The sequence below is a fragment of the Trachypithecus francoisi genome, unplaced genomic scaffold (assembly GCF_009764315.1).
Source record: "Trachypithecus francoisi isolate TF-2019V2 unplaced genomic scaffold, Tfra_2.0 Lachesis_group18, whole genome shotgun sequence".
NCBI classification, from domain to species: domain Eukaryota; kingdom Metazoa; phylum Chordata; class Mammalia; order Primates; family Cercopithecidae; genus Trachypithecus; species Trachypithecus francoisi.
The window spans coordinates 16046104-16066447 of NW_022681463.1; the positions used below are offsets into that span (position 1 = coordinate 16046104).

General features: G+C 41.6%; 1 protein-coding gene and 1 pseudogene across 1 annotated transcript in view; one reads left to right on the forward strand and one right to left on the reverse strand.

Annotated features, from left to right (window-relative positions):
• Positions 1 to 20344, reverse strand: part of UBAC2 (UBA domain containing 2) — a 184710-nt gene that overhangs the window by 151633 nt on the left and 12733 nt on the right. The window lies entirely within an intron of this gene.
• Positions 17424 to 18562, forward strand: LOC117063567 (annotated as a pseudogene).

Here is a 20344-nt window from a genome sequence, read left to right on the forward strand (position 1 = left end):
GAGGTCAGGAGTTTGAGACCAGCCTGGCCAACATAGTGAAACCCTGTCTCTACTAAAAATACAAAAATTAGCTGGGCATGGTGGTGCGTGCCTGTGATCCCAGCTACTTGGGAGGCTGAAGCAGGAGAATCGCTAGAACTCGGGCAATGGAGGTTGCAGTGAGCTGAGTTCGCGCCACTGTACTCCACCTTGGGCAACAGAGTAAGACTTTATCTCAAAAAAAAAGAAGAAAGAAAAAAAAAAAGAAACCAAATCTGAGCACTAGATGTGCTCAGTGTCATTTTGGGTCCCAATGCTTCTAGCTCTTTCAGTAATCAGAGCTAGAAAATATATTTTTGAAATCATGATTCATAATGATATTTCCTATTCAAATTTAACAATTTAACACTACAGTGCCATTTTTCTTTTCTTTTTTTGAGACAGGGTCTCCTTGTGTTGCCCAGGCTGGAGTGCAGTGGTGTGATCTCAGCTGACTGTAACCTCCATCTCCTAGGCTCAAGCAATCCTCCTGCCTCAGTCTCCCAAGTAGCTGTGATTACAGTGGCAAGGCACCACAACCGGCCTTTTTTTTTTTTTTTTTTGTAGAGACAGGGTTTTACCACATGGCCCAGGCTGGTCTCGAACTCCTGAGCTCAAGCGATCTGCCCGCCTCGGCCTCCCAAAGTGCTGGGATTACAGCTGTGAGCCACCATGCCTGGCCTACAGCGCTTTTTCCTAAGCTCTTTGCATTTCTGTCTTTTCTCTCTTAATTATTAATAGTTACCTGCTTGCTTTATCCTAGGTTATACATAAAATTTTAATATTACAATATCAGTATCATTACAAATAATAACCTATTCATTAAGCCGACTGGGCAAAGTTTAAAATATCTTTGAAGATTTTTTTTTTCTTTTTTGGTCCTTAGAGTGTGTTTATGTGTATATATATCTCAACTAAGGATGGACAGGGTCTTGTGTTCAAAAGCTACTTGAAATAATTCTTTTAGATCCCTAGTGGTTATAACACTCAGATTTGTTTATTTCTGTTTACATTCATTATTAAAGTTTGCTTCTTTCTCCGTTAAAATTTTTGAATATGTTAAATATTTACATTGTTCAAAAACCAAAACTATGAAAAACAAAGGTTTACTTTCACTTCAGTTATTTATCTCCTCTATCCTATACCCCCAACCCACTCCCATAGATACACACTTTTAATAACTTTTATCTTAACTCCCAATTTTCTTTTTTAAAAAAACAAGTAACACACGTTAACCTATATAAATACACATGTAGACATGGTACAAAAATACACACACTGGCAGTTCCTCATTTCTGCATAGCTCTAATAGGCACAGACTTCAGTTACCATGATTTGGTAAAATAACACCAGCTCTTCAGTACGTAGATCATTATGTCAATAAGATGTGCATTATGACGGGCAACCAATCATGTATGTCACTTCTTTCCAAGTCTGTCAGTCACTGGTCACTAGGCAGCTGTTATTTCATTCATGCACAGACAGTGAAGCATGCTGTTGTGTTGCCTCATCTTCCAATGATAAATTCATGTGACATTTTACAAAAATATATCATCAAAAGAAGGAACTAGTCAATAAACATGAAAGTATACAACCAAGAGGGCCAAGCATGGTGGCTCACATCTATAATCCTAGCACTTTGGGAGGTTGAGACGGATGGATCACTTAAGGTCAGGAGTTTGAGACCAGCCTGGTCAACATGGCAAAACCGTCTCTACTAAAAATATAAAAAGTAGCTGGGCATGGTGGCATGCCTGTAGTCCTAGCTACTTGGGAGGCTGAGGTGGGAGACTCACTTGAACCCAGGAGACAGAGACTGCAATGAGCCAAGATCATACCATTGTACCCCAGCCTGGATGACAGGGAGAAACTCCATCTCAAAAACAACAACAAAAAAAAGTATACAGCAAAGAAACAAAAAGTAATAGTGCTGAAAGTGAAATCTGAATCAAATGTTATCAGGTTATAAAAGAAATATCAAACCACGGGAATGTTGACACTGCCACCATTCAAGGTAGGCAGCTAGAGAAACTCAGTGAAGGTGAACTTACCAACAGGAAGGTGACTGTGATAGAATACTGGCTCCCCAAGGAGGTCCACGTCCTAATCCCCAGAACCTGTGACTATGTTGGATTACACAGCAAGTGGGAGTTAAGGTTGCAGACAGAATTGAGGTTGCTAACCAGATGTCCTTGAGATGAAATTATCCAAGATATCCAAGATATCCAGCTGGATCCGATGCAATCACAACAGTCTTTTTTTTTTCTTTTTTTTTTTTGAGACAGAGTCTCCCTCTGTTGCCCAGGCTGGAGTGCAGTGGCACAATCTCCGCTCACTGCAACCTCTGCCTCCCGGGTTTAAGCGATTCTCCTACCTCAGCCCCCCGAGTAGCTGGGACTATAGGCGCGTGCCACCACATCCAGCTAATTTTTTGTATTTTTAGTAGAAACGGGGTTTCACCATATTGGCGAGGCTGGTCTCAGGCTCCTGACCTCATGACCCACCCACCTTGGCCTCCCAAAATGCTAGAATTACAAGCGTGAGCCGCTGGACTGGCCCACAGGAGTCCTTTTAAATGCAAGAGGGAGGCAGGAGAGTAAGTTTCAGAGTGACAATGTAAGAAAGAGTCCACCAATCACCCTTGGCTTTGACGATAAAATTGGGTCATGAGTCAAGAAATGTGAGCTGCCTCAAAAAGCTACAAAAGGCGAAGAAACAGATTCCTTCTCAGAGCTTCCAAAAGAAATGCAGCCCTGCTGACACCCTGATTTTTTCCCAGTGAGATCCATTTTGGACTTCTGGCCTCCAAACTGTAGAATAATAAATTCATTTTTATTTATTTATTTATTTATTCGTTTATTGAAGAGACAGAGTCCTGCTCTGTTGCCCAGGCTGGAGTGCAGTGGCGTGATCTCAGCTCACTGCAACCTCTGGCGCCTCCCAGGTTCAAGCGATTCTGCTCCCTCAGCCTCCCAAGCAGCTGGGACTACAGGCGCACGTCACCACGCCCAGCTAATGTTTTTGTATTTTTAGTAAAGACAGGGTTTCACCATGTTGCCCAAGCTGGTCTCGAACTCCTGAGCTCAGGCAATCCGCCCGCCTCAGCCTCCCAAAGTGCTACGATTACAGTCATGAGCCACCGTGCCTGGCCATATTTCTTTTGTTTTAAACCATCACGTTTGTGATAATTTGCTGGAGAAGCAATAGTACAGTAAAATAGTGATTGTGATGTCCCTGGGGAAGTGACGCTGGCAAAAATCTACATATTAAGGAAACTCTCAGAGATATTTTGTCACATTGAAAGCAGAGAGAATAAAATAATGGAAACTCAGCCAAACTCAGAAAGGCGTATGACAAGTCACAAGGTATCATAGAGATACTCCCCATAAGTTACACAATAGGAAGAAGGCAAACACTGCTCAAATCGCTCTTTGGAAGTTTCTTACAAAGAAACAAAACACTTTAATTCTCAATGTCGCTAATGTTTTTAATAAATTACAGTATACTGTTTTACTATTTTTTCATTTCCCTATGCATTTATAACTATATAAGAGAAAGTCTAAAGTTTTAACAAAGCATTCTTTCAACAAAAATTTTTAAAAATCACGGAACAATCCAAATTTTCCCCATTGATTATTAAAATAGCTTTGCCTGGTTTCAACTTGCACAGTCATTTTTACGGTCCTGCATCACCTTGCAAAGGAAGGACTGTGTGTGTGTGTGTGTGTGTGTGTGTGTGTATACTCTTTCCTAAAACAAGGCTGCAATGTGGTCACTTTGGTATGACCTTCAAGCTCAAATGACAAGTCCCTGTCCCTGGTTGTCCAGACCTCCCCACATTCTGGGCCTCCTGCCTCCTCAGCACAACCTCCATTGCTTTGTTCTCAGGAGCCTTTGCTGCAATCAAACCACACAGCTCACTACCTCCTGAACATGTTGCTTTCTGTTTCAATGCCTTTGGAAATTTTTTCCAGACTTAAATCCCCAAATATCATCAATGCCTTCCTTACTAGCACAGATATTCCCTTATCTAAATCTTATGCAGCCTTCAAATAACAGTTGTTTCTACTTTCCTCCATCAGCCTGAGTGAACCATTTTAGCCTGAAGGGCTTTTCCCCCACTCTGCACCCTCGTTCCCACACACTACTGTGAGCAGCCAGGGTTTGTACAGTTTTGCTATCCCAACTACAATAAAGATTCCTGAAGGGAGGCCACATGCCTCACTCTTCTCTATATCCATCATAAATCCTAGCATCGTCCCTTGCACAGATGAAATGTCCAGATCATTAACAGGCAATATCACAGAAAAGCCTCACTGATGGGGACAGTCTCAGATTCTGTGAGGTGCACCTTCATCTTATTCATAAGAAATTCCCTGGGGGCGAATTTACCAGTTACAGTTGACATTGTGGTTATTGTACTTGTTTAAGCATATAAAAATAGCCCAACTATTTCCTCTCTGGTAAGGTCTTGCGAGCATCTAAACTGCAACCATTAGTAAAGTGGCTGCACACTTTCTTCATGACCAAAATGCAAACAAGGCTCCAAGGAATCTAAAATTTAACCGAGTTCCTCATTGCATAGTAATTCAAAAGTAGAGAAGAGTACCATGACTATGAGCCTAACCAACCTAAATCCTTTCTTGAGCCATTTCAGCCTCAATTTTCCTCATCTGTAAAATGGAGACAAGAATCTACCTCAAAAGTGTCACGAGAAGAAAATGCAATAAAAGAATGAATATAGGGCCGGGCGCAGTGGCTCACACCTATAATCCCAGCACTTTGGGAGGCCAAGTCCGGCAGATCACCTGAGGTCAGAAGTTTGAGACTAGCCTGGCCAACGTCGTGAAGCCCCGTCACTACCAAAAATATAAAAATTAGCCAGGCGTGGTGGGAGGGCATCTGTAATCCCAGCTATTCAGGAGGCTGAAGCAGGAGAATCTCCTGAATCCAGCAGGTGGAGGTTGCAGTGAGCCGAGATTGTGCCACTGCACTCCAGCCTGGGCAACAAAGCGAGACTCCATCTCAAAAAACAAAGAAAAGAATGAATATAGAGAATATTGCTCCTACCACCAGCACCATCACAACACCCCAGGCTTCCCCCATTAAAGACAAGCTCCTTTGTGACTCTGACAGGACTGAAGATGGAGCAGGGGTGATGTAAGTGCAAGGGGCAGCTTGATTCATGTTTCCTTCAACTTGGGTTTCCACTTGTCCTTTTGCAATGGGCCCCGTCATTCCTTCCTCTTCCTTGCCAGTTTGAGCAACTCAACATGACTGGAGAAAGTCACAGAGCTGAGCTACAAGATTTCACCACAAATTCTTGGGTCTCAAATCTCAAGGTGACACTCTCCACTTACGAGTGTTTCCACTGATTTTCTCTAGTATATCTGCTCTACAACTTCTTATCTCACACCATCTCTTCCTCTCCAACCTCTCAAATCTCCCTAATCCACATTCCCAACTTGAATACCAAACTGCCAACGCATTCACCAAATGAATAAATGAGTGGTTTGCTTTGGTATTCTCAATCACTCTCTAAATATGAGTAGGCATCCATGCTGTACCATGCATTATTCTAGGTCCTGAAGCACAGCAATAAACTGTGGACAAAGTCCCTAGTCTTGTAGTTTAGAGTCTAGACAGGAGAGAAAAGCAACAACAAACAAAACAAGGTAGATATACATTATGTCAGATGGAAATAAATCCTACGCAAAATGAACTAGGGAAAATAAAACCTGTGGCTTTGTTATTCACCACATATTTCCTGTCTCTTCCCAAACCCATGGTAGGACTGCCCCCCACCCCTACTCCCAAACGAAGTGAGGCATGGCAATGTGACTTGCTCTGGCCAAGTAAATGAAAGCTATGTCACTTCCAGGAGGACCCTTTTAGAGCCAGGGAATCATTCTTGCTCTTTTCATCTGCCAATGTGCAAGATGGTAGTGTAGCCATCAGCCAGCTCCCGGGGCTGACGACAGTGTAGAGTGGACCCCTCCCAGGTAACTCGCAATGGAGATGGAACAGCAGGGAGATGTGAGCCTTGTTGTCTCGGGTTCCTGATATTTCAGAGTTGTTTGCTACTGCAGCATAACTTGGCCCACTGCTGGTGGGGAAGGAGGGGTGCCGTCTTATCCAACCTGGTTAGGGAAGACCTTCTTGTCATGTGGATCTGGGCAGAGACCTGAAGATGTAGGCCCTGTAGATAACTGAGGGAAGGGTGATCCTGGTGGGAAAAAAAGCAAGTACAAATGCTTTGAGATGAAAACATGCTCAACATGATTAAGAGATGATAAGGCTGCCAACCGGCAAAAGCAGAATGAGCATGAGGCACACAGGGAGGGAGCTAAGGTCAAAGAAGTGGTGATGGGAGAAAACAGTCGAGAGCCCTACAGTCTATTATGAGGACTTTAAAACCTTTCCTCTGGATGTGCAGGGTGCTTTGGGGAGGTCTCAGTAGAGGAGTAACATGATTGGACATGTTTTTAAATGATCACTTTGGTTGTTAAATTGAGAAGAAATTACAGCAAGGAAAGGGTGGAAGATAGGAGACCAGTTAGGAGGCTGTTAGGGAATCCAAGGAAGAAAGGAGGATGTTCAAACCAGCAGGGTGGAGGTGGAGATGAAGAGGGGGGTCGGAATTGGGATATGTTGTGAAGGTGCTGCAGACAGGATATGCTGACTGACTGGGTGTATGGGCAGATGGAGAAGTCAGGAATAAAACTAAGTTTTGTTCTGGGCCACTGGAAGAACTGCTGGCAGTTGCTGACATGGCTCTGACTAAGTTCCGGACATGCTGTCTTTCCCACCTACAAGATCCGGGCCCATCTAGCAAAATGCGTCCCCAAGCCTTCACCTGCCAGGTCTCTCTCCTCTCTACCAGTGTCACTGAAAATAACCAGTCTGCAAAGTGCTACCAGCTCACACTGGGGTCAGAGCTTGTGCCAAATGTGAATCAACACACTGCCTCCTTCAGGGATGATGTCCTGCTATGAAAACACATCATTTAAACTAAACACGTGCTCTGCTCAAATGTCACCTTATCCTTTGTCCCGCTTTTTTCATAGTACTTAACAGTGGATTTAATAGTGATTCATCAACTCTATGATTCAAACTGATACACCATTATTTTTATGGCCACTAAAAAATAAACGCTGCCAAATATAATTCTAAGACATCATCAATTATAAGGCCGCGTTCCAACTTTAGAATCATTAAAATGTGGGAACAAATGCATTTTAGAATCAAGGAAATATATTTCTTGGTCTACTGTCCATTCCCCCACCTTCAGTCTCCACTAGAACACAAGCTTATTTAGGGCAGCAGCTTTGTCTGGTACATTCCCTGTTGCAGCATCCCTCATGCCTCTAACAGGACCTGGCACGTAAAGGCAGTCAAGAGTGTTTGTTAAACAAAAGTGGAGTGATGTGAAGGAGGTGCTCAAATACTGGCGGGAGCAACCCAAGTGTCACCGGCAGATGGATGGATAAACGGGTAAACAAAATGTGGCACACACATATAAGGGTGATCAATTCAGTCTTAAAAAGGAAGGAAACTGGCACATGCAACAACATGTATGAACCTTGAGGATATTATGCCATATGAAATAAGCCAGTCACAAAAAGATAAATATTATATGATTCCACTTATTTGCAGTACCTAGAGTAGTAAAATTCACAGAGGCAGAAAGTAGAAAAGTGGTTGCCAGAGGAAGGGTATAGCGGAGGGGAGGAAGGGGGAAATGGGAAGTTGTTTAATGGATACAGAGTTTCAGTTCTGCAAGATGAGAAGAGTTACAGACATCGGTTGCACAATATGAACGTACTTAATACTACCGTACTAGACACAAAAATAGTTAAGATTGTACATTTTATATTATGTACATTTTACCACAATTAAAAATTAAAACTAAATATAAGCAAATACTTACTGAACTAATAACTGACCCTGTTTACACAACCATTTTAATTCTGTCCAGGACCAAACAAACCCCTAAAAATACAGATCTGATAATTACCATTAAGTATTCCTCTCAAGATGAGCAGAAGTCAGATCTCAAAAACCTATGTGGAAAGCAATAATACACAAATATCCAAAAAGTTGCACATCACAGGATAAGTATACAGTATCATTATACACAATAAGATTCACTCATCAACTCAAGATTTGTATTTTACCACATAAAAATTTTAACTCAAAAAAAACCTTTAAATAATTCTTAAACTCTGGTTAATAACAATGCACATCTAAGTGTTTAGAGAAAATATGACTATAATCTACTTTGAAATGCATTTTAAAAATAATATGGTACTGATCAAATAAATAGAGGGATTGATATTTGCTAAAGCAAACATACTAAAATGTTAATTGTAGAATCTAGGTGGTGGGTATATGGGTGTTCAGAGTACCACTCTTTCTACTTTGTGGCATGTTTGAAATTTTTCATAATTAAAACATTGGGTGGGGGGTACACAGAGAATCATAGAATCTGAGAGCTGAGAAAAGACTTCAATGAAGCAAAAATTAATAGAACTGAAATGAGACATAGATAAATCCACAAACATAATTGGAGAATTCAGCACTCTTCTCACAGTAATTTGATAGTACAAGTAAACAGAAAATCACTGTTATGGACTGAATGTGACCCCCTCAAATTGGTATGCTGAAGCTCTATGTTGACTGTGTTTGGAGAGAGGCCCTTTAAAGAGGGAATTAAGGTTAAGTGAGGTCATAAGGACAGATGGAGCCCTAATTCAATGTGACATGTCTTTATAAGAAAAAGGAGAGACCCAGGGATGCTCCCACACACAAAGGAAAGACCATGTGATGACCCAGCTAGAAGGCAGCAGGCTCCTGCAAGGCCCCAGGAGAAACCAAACTTGCCAAGATCCTGAGCTTGGACTTCTAGCTTCTGGGTCTGTGAGAAAATTAATTTCTGTTCTTTAAGCCACCCAGTCTGTGGTATATTGTTATGGCAGCCCAAGCTGACTAGTAAAATCAGTAAGGATATACAAGACCTGAAAAACATTATCAACCAATTTGGCCTGATTGACATTCATAGAACACTCCACCCAACAACAGCAAGTTACACATTTGTTCAAGTGCAGATGGAGCATTCACCAAAATAGACTATATTCTGGGCATAAAAGATTCCTCAAAAAATTTAAAGGAATTAAAATCATACAAAGCATGCTCCTTGGCCACAAAAAAATTAGAAACCAACAACAGAAAGATGGACAATCCCCCAAATATGTGAAAACTCAACAACACGTTTCTAAACAATATCTGGGTCAAAGAGAAAGTCACAAAGGAAATTAGACTATATTTAAAACAGAATTAAAAACTGAAGCACAACCAAGCAAAATTTGTGGACTGTAGCTAAAGCAATGCTTAGAGAGGAAAGTGTAGCATAAAAATGCTTATATTAGGAAGACAAATGGTCTCAAATAATGGTGTAGGTTACAATCTTTAAAAAAAAAAAAAAAAAAAAACAGAAAAAGAGCAAATTAAAACCTAAGCAAGCAGATGTAAAAAAATAATTAAGAGTAGAAATCAATGAAATGGAAAAACCAAACTATAATAGAGACAAATCAATGAAACTCAAAGCTGGTTATCTGAGATCAATAAAACTGATACACTTCCAGCAGAAATGATCAGGACAAAAAGAGAGAAGACACAATTATCAATATCAGGAATAAAGAAGGGGCATCACTACTGATCCCAGAGACACTAAAAGGACAATAAGAAGTTGCACAACAATGTGAATGTACTTAATGTCACTGAACTGTGCACTTAAAAATAGTTAAAATAGTAAGTTTTATATTATGTATTTCTTATCACTACTAAAATTTATCACAACTAGATTTTTTTTGAAAGGGAATGTTACGAAATACTTTATACCCATAAATTTGACAACTTAGATGAAACAGGCAAACTTCTTGGAAGACACAATCTACCAAAGCTCATTCAAGAAGAAATAGATAACTGAAACAGTCCTATAGATATTATGAAATTGAATTTATAGTTAAAAGGCTTCCAACAAAGAAAACTCCAAGCCTGATGGCTTCAGGGGAGAATTCTACCAAGCATTTAAATACCAATTCCACACAAACTCTTTTACAACACAGAAAAATAGGGAACGCTTTCCAACTCACATTATGAAGCCAATGATACGCTGTTAGCAAAACCAGATAAAGATATTAAAAGGCAAAAATTAGACCAATATACTTTATTAACATATTAACAGATGCAAAATTCTCAACAAAACATCAGTAAATCAAACCTAGCATTATATAAAAATACATCATGACCAAAGAAAGCTTATCCGGGGAATACGAAACAAATCAGTGTAATTTACCATATCAACAAGTTAAAGTATACTATGAAACCATTCTCATCCTGCCCAATTACTGCTTATTCTATGAAATCAATTTGTCATCAACCCATAAGGCTAAACTGACCACTTAGTGCTATTTGTTAACAATGGGCTATCCCTTTGATCTAACCTCTACTATTAATTACTAATATAACCAACTAGTAACTACTAATGCCAACCAACATTTATTAAGCCCTTAGGAAGTGGAGGCATTAGCATGACACTTTATGTGTGCTACTTTGCTCCTGCCACTCCACTACAGGGCCTATGTGCCTGTTACTCTCTCTACCCAAAATGTTCTTCCCATGTCCAGCTTATCCTCATCATTCAGTCCTCATTTCAAACAGCACCTCCCCAGAGTGGCCTTCAATCGTGATTTTTTGCTTTTGAGTGCGTCATCCTGGTTAATTTACTCTGTGGCATTCTTTACTACTTGAAATTCTTTGTTTGCTTCTTTGTCTGTCTCCTTCATCAGAAGGTAAACTCTATGAAGATAGGGTCCTAGCTGTCTTGCTCACTGCCAATATCCCCATAGCCAGAATGCCACCACTTAGCACACAGTTGCCTTTCAGTAACTATGTGGTGAATGAATGAATTACATGGTTTAATCCTCAAAATAACCCTATGAGGTCGACATTACTCTTCTCAGATTTATACGGAAGACAAAAATGTGACTCGGAGAATACCTATCCATGACAACAAAATGTCTTAGCTGGGGTTCCCCGAGAGTAAAAGGTGAGGCAAAGGCTTACAGGCAGGTACTTTATTTTGGGATATGATCCCAGGGAGCAGTGGTGAAGGACACAGGGAGGGAAACAGAGGAAGAGTCCAAAGAAGGGCACTGTCAAGTAGGCGATCGCCATGAGTGACAGATGTTTCTGACGGGTGTTGGAACCTACAGGACTTTCTAAGAAGCCTGGTGAATGTGTCTCAACTACCATCTCAGGTGGAACAGGGCAGCATTTTTATCCATCAGCTTCCATCCTCAATGGTCTAGAGTGGCCACAGAAAAGAAGCTCTCCACAGGAGGAACAGAGAAATAAGAACAACAAACCAGCTTATACACCAAATGGGACTCTGTAGAAATAGAATAAAAGGTGAGGCAGAGTACACTGAAACAGTGCGCAAGAAGAGGCTAGTGAGCAGCAGAACCAGAATGCAAGCTCTGATAATCCGGACTGCAAGCACAACTGACTACACTGCATTGCCATATAGTGCCACAGTTCAAAGAAATGTTCACCTTCATGGTGGATTTCAAGTAAAAGACATACACAATCACAAACAGAACAGAAATCAGAGCACTAACAGAAATCAAAGTGGTGCCCTGTGTAACAAAAGTAAATGTAATTGTGAATGAAATATAAAAAGACTGCAGTCTGTGGAGGTTGCAACACAGATCCAAGATATCCATTTCTAGAAATTTAGCCCAAAGTAATTATCATAAATGAGCACAAAGATTTTGCTACAAAAATGCTCATCGCAGCACTGTTTATAATAGTGAAAAGACTAGAAACAATATGAATATCCAATTGGGAAATGGGTAAATTATGTTCTATCCATAAAAATGGAATAATATTCAACATTAAGAAACAGGTTGTAGAAAAATATTTCACACCTTGGAAAGATGTTCCTAAATAGTAAGTGCAAAATGGTCTAGTGGTATTATTATACAAAAAATAATATATCGATACTTTTTTTAGAAGCATCTACGAAAATATTAACAGTGATAATCTCTGGCCTGTTCATGGAGATCTTAATTTTTTATACAAAAAAATCTATTTTGACAATAAGAAAAAATAATTTGTAACTAGTTACTAATTCAAGAAAAAGATCCATATGGCGAATCCTCACACACTGAGATGGGGCAAGTCACTAGCAATCTTCGGCCTCTCTGTGAGCAGAACCAGGAAGTGGTTCACACATACAGAACCCAAGCAAAGATCAAACAGAAGGTTAAGAAAAAGTCACAGCCTGTAATCCCAGCACTTTGGGAGGCCGAGACGGGTGGATCACGAGGTCAGGAGATCGAGACCATCCTGGCTAACACGGTGAAACCCCGTCTCTACTAAAAAATACAAAAAAACTAGCCAGGCGAGGTGGCGGGCGCCTGTAGTCCCAGCTACCAGGAGGCTGAGGCAGGAGAATGGCGTGAACCCGGGAGGCGGAGCTTGCAGTGAGCTGAGATCTGGCCACTGCACTGCAGCCTGGGCGACAGAGCAAGACTCCGTCTCAAAAAAAAAAAAAAAAGAAAAAGAAAAAGTCACTTCCCGGCAGGAGATCCTTCCACCTTTGAAAATAGGGATGCTACAAATTTTGAGAATAACAGACAATGCATAATCTAAAAGTAAAAATGCAAAATACCTCTCTGGCAAAGATAATATAAAAATACAAAGTTTAAGATTTCCTTTCGGGTCTGATTCCTTTTTGGTTTGACCAAAGTACACAGTCATTTCTTTGAGGCAATAAACACTAATCAGGCTTGGGTGACTATGTATTATCCTAAAATAAATGTTACAGTATATGTGGAGTATTTTATGCCAGGCACTATGCTAATAAAAGCACTTTACATGTAATACCATCTCAGTGATTATAATAGCCCTAAAGCAGGAATTAATTATCAGCATTCTCTAGGTGAAGAAATAAACTAAGAAAGGGTAAATAACCCACTGAAGGTCACGGTTAGTTAGTAGAGGGGCCGGGATTTGAACTTGGTTCTGACTGACTATAAAGAAACCATTTCTTTCTAATATATAAAAAGGAAGTACAATAACTTTATATGATTACTATTTTAATACTTAAGATATATCTTTTTGGTTCCTCAAAAAGTCAAGCATAGAATTATAACATGACCTAGCAATTACACTCTGAGGCATATACCCAAGAAAACTGAAAACACAGTGTTTTTCCACAAAAACCTACATACAAATGTTCATAGTAGCATTATCATGGTAAGACAAAAAGTGGATACAAACCAATGTCCATCAACAAATGAACAAAATGTATATCTATACAATAGAATATTATTCAGCCATAAAAGGAATGGATCTTGATACATGCTACAACATGGATGAACCTCAAAAACAGTATGCTAAGTGAAAAAAAAGTCAGTCACACAAAGTTACATACTGCATGATTCCACTTATATGAAATGTCCAGAATTTTAAAATCCATACAGACTGAAAGCAGATTAGTGTTTGTCAGGGGCAGTTGGGAGAAGGTAGTAGGGCATGACTGCTTTATACAGGGATGTCTAATCTTTTGGCTTCCCTGGGCCACACTGGAAAAGAAGAATTATCTAGGGCCACACATAAAGTACACTAACACTAACAATAGTTGATAAGCTTAAAAAAATTGATAAAATCTCAGAATGTTTTAAGAAAGTTCACAAATTTGTGTTGGGCTGCATTCAAAGCTGTCGTGGGCCACATATGGCCCATGGGCTGCAGGGTGACAAGCTTGGCTTAATGGGTACTCTGTTTCTTTCTGGCGTGATAAAATGTTCTGCAATTAAGTTGTGGTTGGTGTTAATTGTACAACAACGTAAATGTACTGGAAGTCAATAAGTGAACATTTTTAAATGGTTAAAACGGCAAATTTTACCTGAATAAAATATGTATCTTTTGGTTACTGGAGACACTAACCACAGGCCTTGCAAAGTTTTGTCCTGTGGGCTGTTACAGAAGCATTCTAGCTGAAGACAGACAGGTAGGGGAGCAACCCAGAAACTGCCTGCCTCCACAAGCCACGCTTGTAAAAATACAGACATCAAAAAGCCCTGTATGGTTCACACCCTTGAGAGGAGGGGCCGCCATATCCTACCACAACATTGGTTTTCCTATGTCTGACTTCTTAACTATTTGGCAAATTTCTCAGGGTTCTCACAAGTATGGGGTGACTTGATGTCTCATAAAGTAATTTTCTTACAAAGTTTTTCATCAGAAAGGAGCTAAACCAAAACTAAGGGCAGAAATCCATAAACGCACAGTAAACCCATGCCTTGCAAGAGACACCTTCCACTTCCACTATGATTTATTTCTCAAGTCTCTGGACTTCCTAGAAGAAAACTTAATGAAACTTAGATTCAGTGACCACATTAGGGAGGAATGAGTGCCTCCTGGTGATCATCTCAACAAAGACTGCCAAGGAATCAAAATGTTGCAGGTTTATTTTTGTTACACCCATTTCCCTACAGTGTTTAGAAGTAAAACACTGGAAGCCATCAACCAGCTCCTGTCCCTAAAGCATTGGGGAGAATTCAATGACACTGGACACTTGCCACACTGAACGCTCCTCATGCAGGTCCCCAAACAACTGGGCAGAGTGACTGGCTCAGGGCCGCAGTCAATAAACACTTGTTATCAAAGCAATAGTTATACAGTTTATCTGGAAAATAAGCCGGAGAAAGTGCTAAGAAGTTTCCAGAAAAAAAAAAAAGGGTCAGGAAAGAGAAGGACTTACCCTCTATATACAAAAAATGTGTTCCACATCTAAAATACTTAAACAGTATGAATTAAAGGAGAGGAAAGAGTGAGCTGTAAAATTTTAAAAGGAAGTCCTAAAACAGCACCAAACACAGAGGCCTGCATGCCAGAGAAAAGTGTATCAAATCTGCAAGTCAGCAAAGGCACTGGGCACCTAAATGTTCATTTTGGTCCCACCGCTGTGGTGGCCAACAGTTGGGTTTATACTTCTTAGGGAGATTTTATACAGACATTAACACTTTCATTAAATGTAAAAAGCAGCAATTACTAAAAGTACTAATTACACAAGAAATATAGTTATAATGAAATAATAATTTTAAAAGCCAAAAGAAGTTTAAAAAATTATGACTGTAACACATAAATATGGGATAAATCAGTTAACAGTGGGAATAACTCTTAAAAAGTGAATCAGGAAGCTTACAGAAAGTTCTGGACCATGTGATAAACTGTAAGAGAGAAGAAATAATACTTCTCAAGGAGGGGAAATGTGTGGTTAGTGGCAAGAAAATGTGTTGTAAATTCAAGTGCCTACAGAGGCCAGGCAGACAGTGAAATGGGGGAATCGATGGGAAGAAGGTGGGCGACAGCTCGGTGGATGCTGCCACATAACAACTCATCCGCCTCAGGACATCACAGACACCTGAACTTAGGTCTGAAATAAGCCAATTTTAAAGTGCTGGCAAGTAACTCTCCTCTCCAACCCGCCCCCCACAACCTCTACAGAGACCAAAGGAAACGCCTGGGGCCTGGAGAAGCCCCGCCGGGTGGGCATCCATGAACGCAGCTGAGACACCAGAGGGCCGCATGCCGAGGCGTGTGCGGTAACAGCTGGCCCCAAGCCGGGGTGCCTCCCTGTGTTCAACGACCCAAGGAGTCGGAATCAACCAAACAGGGTGACAAGCAAGCATGCCCGAGCTACAAAGATGGCGCTGGAGCGTCCCCAGGCCACACAAGAGGGTCTGCCTCGACAGAGTTTCAGCGTAGCCTATGTGAGTCTGGGTTGGAGAAAGAGGGCAAGCAGAACACACGCCTGCATGGCGGAGAGACCCAAGTCTTGTTTTAAAGCTTTGATGAGCCACGGGACCTCTCCCTGGGAGAAAAGCGTAAGAGCTCCGAGCAGAAAAATCCTTGCAAGTTTGGGCTTCTGAGTGGCCCTTCAGCACCTAATGGGTGGGGGGGCTGATACTGAGCAACGGCCTAGCTGAAGCGGGGAACAAGCCCCATTGAAACCCCAAACACTAAAATTAATTCGAAAAAGAGGAAAGAGGCCGGGTGTGGTGGCTCACGCCTGTAATCCCAACACTTTGGGAGGCCGAGGCGGGCAGATCACCTGAGGTCAGGAATTCGAGATCAGCCTGGCCAACATGGTGAAATGCCGTCTCTACAAAAATTAGCCGGGCGTGGTGGCAGGCGCCTGTAATCCCAGTTACTAGGGAGGCCGAGGCATGAGAATGGCTTGAACCCGGGAGACGGAGGTTGCAGTGAGCCAAGATCGCGCCATTGCACTCCAGCCTGGGGGACAAGAGCAAGACATCATCTCAAAAAAAAAAAAAAAGAAAAAAGAAAAAAAAAGAAAGAAAAAAGAAAAAGGAAAGAGGAAAAGAATCCAGCAAAAACAATGAAACCAAGAAGACCGCCAGGTAAAATTCCAGTCTAAGACAGCAGACCCAGGACACCTGTCCACCTTCCCGCCCTTCCAAAGTTGTTTCAAAATAAAAGAACCCTCAAAACACCAGAGAAATGTGTCCTTTCAACTGAGTCCAGAGAAAGAATCAACAAATACCAAGACCTGGGGAAGAATACAAGCAATCCTCAGGAGAATTGAGGGCATTTCTCAAACTGCAGGCATTACCACTACAGCACCACAGTTTCTGCCTGCCCTGATCCTGTTATTTAATATTTTTCTTTAAATCACCTTACTGTGATTTACATAAATATTTTAAAGGAAATTTGGTATCACTACAGTAAATGGAAAACAAGTGTCGCTTTCTCATTAGTAGGTGGTAACTATAAAAATAAACACACTAGGCCAGGCACGGTGACTCACACCTGTAATTCCAGCACTTTGGGAGGCCAAGGTGGGCGGATCACCTGACGTCAGGAGTTCGAGACCAGTCTGGCCAACATGGTGAAAACCTGTCTCTACTAAAAATACAAAAATTAACCAGGTGTGGTGGTGGGCACCTATAATGCCAGCTACTACTTGGGAGGCTGAGGCATCAGAATCCCTTGAACCAGGGAGGCAGAGGTTGCAGTGAGCCAAGATTGCACCACTGCACTCCAGCTGGGGCGTCAGAGTGAGACTGTGTCGCAAACACACACACACACACACACACACACACAAATACAAGTTGGTACAAAAGTAATTGCCAGCCTGGCGCGGTGGCTCACGCCTGTAATCCCAGCTCTCAGGGAGGCAGAGGCAGGAGGATAGCTTGAGCCCAGGAGTTCGAGACCTGCCTGGGTAATACAGCGAGACCCCGTTCTCCACAAAAAGGAAAAAAAAAAAAAAAAAAAAAGACAAAAAAAAAGTAATTGCCATTTTACTTTTAATGGCAAAAACCACAATTACTTTTGCACCAACGTATTACAAAACAAAGTTATTAAAGTCTAATATTACCTCCTGCTCTTTTTGTTACAATGGGAAAATAGCCATTATTAGAGAGGTCTTTCAGACTAGCACCAAACCAAGATTTTCTATTTGATCCAATCACGAATAGTAAGAACTGAAAAGGGCAGTTTGAATCACGGTGCAACGAAGGAGTAGGCGGTGGGATCTCACAGTGGGTCTGATTAGCCCTTTCTCTGCCTTGCTTGAGCTTCAGCAGAACTCGAAATGGCTGGCAGTAAGGCTGGGAAGGACTCCAGAACGGCCAAGACAAAGGCGGTTTCCTGCTCGCAGAGAGCCAGCTTGCAGTTCCCAGTGGGCCATATTCATCGACACCTGAAATCTAGGATGACCAGTCACGGACGTGTGGGCACGACTGCCGCTGTGTACAGCACAGCCATCCTGGAGTACCTCACCGCAGAGGGACTTGAACTGGCAGGAAATGCATCAAAAGACTTAAAGGTAAAGTGTATATTACCCCTCGTCACTTGCAACTTGCTATTTGTGCAGATGAAGAATTGGATTCTCTCATCAAGGGTACAATTGCTGGTGGTGGTGTCATTCCACACATCCACACATCTCTGATTGGGAAGAAGGGACACCAGAAGACTGTCTAATGGATGCCTGGATTCCGTGTTATCTCAGGACTCTTATACACTAGAACAGTTATCCAGTGCTGGTGATTCCAGTGGACTGTCTAATGGATGCCTGGATTCCGTGTTCTCTCAGGACTCTTACACACTAGAACAGCTGTCCAGTGTTGGTGATTCCAGTGGACTGTATTTCTGTGAAAAACACAATTTTGTCTTTTTGTGATTCTATTTGAGCAAGTTGGAAGTTTAATTAGCTTGCCAACCAACCAAATTTCTGCATTTGAGTCTTAACCATATTTAAGTGTTACTGTGGCTTCAAAGAAGCTATTGATTCTGGAGTAGTGGGTTTTGATTGAGTGAACTGTTTTTAAAACTGTTTGGATTTTAATTGTGATGCAGAAGTTATAGTAACAAACATTTGGTTTTGTACAGACATTATTTCCACTGTGGTGGATAAGCTCAATAAAAATCATATCTCAAAAAAAAAGAACTGAAAAGGGAGTCAAGAACTGAAAAGGGAGTTATGACCTGACTTTTATTTCAATGGTGTTTACTGTTGGGCCCACACCCTGTCTAAAATAATCTCCAGTGGTGCAAATGCCACCGAGCAAGCATGATAGTGGGGCCTCAAACCCGTCCCCAAACCCACTGTCTACAAACAGCCTTTCCCCCACCATTCCAGGTTGGAAAAGAAGTTTATTTATTCCCCCAAAATAAAATCCTAGAAACTCTCCAGAAAGGGTGGGGTGGGGGGCAATCTGCTTAAGGAGAACATTAAGGGGGTTAGAGGTCTGCAAAAAACTAGAAGAGAGCTTGGGGTAACTTCAAACTTCCAAACCAGATCACAGCACAGGTGACGGGGAATGGAAAAGGAGGGTAATAAGAAGGGCAGCTTCACTCAGGAGTACAAGCCACAGAAAGCGTTGAGCCCCGCTTTAACGCTTTGACAACTGCAGGGGTTCTCACATTCCTGCCTCCCCCCACCACTACCTACTCCCCACCTCTGCACCCTATATGCAAACCAGCCTATTCATATGCCTTGCATACTGAAACAGAACCTAGAGTCAGCCCTGCCATTTGAAGTTTGAGCCTCTTGCTGGAAAAGGCTGTACCCACAAACAAAGAGGAAACCCACACTAGGTACTTAGGAATCCAGTCATTCAGGACTGCACAAGAATGGCCAAGCAAGATTCAGAAGTTCACTACCTGTGTCCTTACACGAAAAAAATTTACTCCAGGAGGGATTTCAGGAAAAAACAAACAAACAAAGATGCCAAGGCAAAAAATAATGCAAGATTCAAGAAACAACAGGGCAGGTTTTCTGACCTAGGTTCTAACCCTGGCTCTACAATAAATACACAATCAGGCCAGGGGCAGTGGCTCACGCCTGTAATCCCAGCACTTTGAGAGGATGAGGCAGGCAGATCACTTGAGGTTGAGACTTCAAGGCCAACACGGTGAAACCCCATCTCTAGTAAAAATACAAAAATTAGCCAGGTGTGGTGGTAGACACCTGTAATCCCAGCTACTAGAAGGCTGAGAGAGGAGAATCGCTTGAACCTGAGAGGCAGAGCTTGCAGTGAGCTGAGATCATGCCACTACACTCCAGCCTGGACGACAAAGCAAGACTCTGTCTAAATTAAAATAAAATATTCTTATCCTTTGACTCTATAATTCAACATTTATGATTTCTTTAAAATGAAGTCAAAGACGCAATCAATAACTTAGTTACAAAGATATTCTAAGTGTTTCTAAGTGAGAAAATACTGCAAAAAAACTTATTTTAGTACAATAAAATGTTATAATTGACCAGGTGCAGTGACTCATGCCTGTAATCCCAGCACTTTAGGGGGCCGAGTCAGGCGGATCACCTGAGGTCAGGAGTTCAAGACCAGCCTGGTCAACATGGTAAAACCCTGTCTCTACAAAAATACAAAACTTAGCAGGGCATGATGGCAGGTGCCTGTAATCCCAACTACTCAGGAGGCTGAGGCAGGAGAATCACTTGAACCCGGGAGGCGGCAGTTGCAGTGAGCTGAGATCATGCCATTGCACTCCAGGCTGGATGACAGAGCAAGACCCCGTCTCAGGAAAAAAAAAAAAAAAGTTACAGACAGGGCGTGGTGGCTTATGCCTGTAATCCCAGCAATTTGGGAGGCCAAGGAAGGCAGATCACCTGAGGTCAGGAGTTCGAGACCAGCCTGGCCCACATGGTGAAAACCCATCTTAAATTTAAAAAAAAAAAATTTGAAAAAAAAAAAGTTATAAT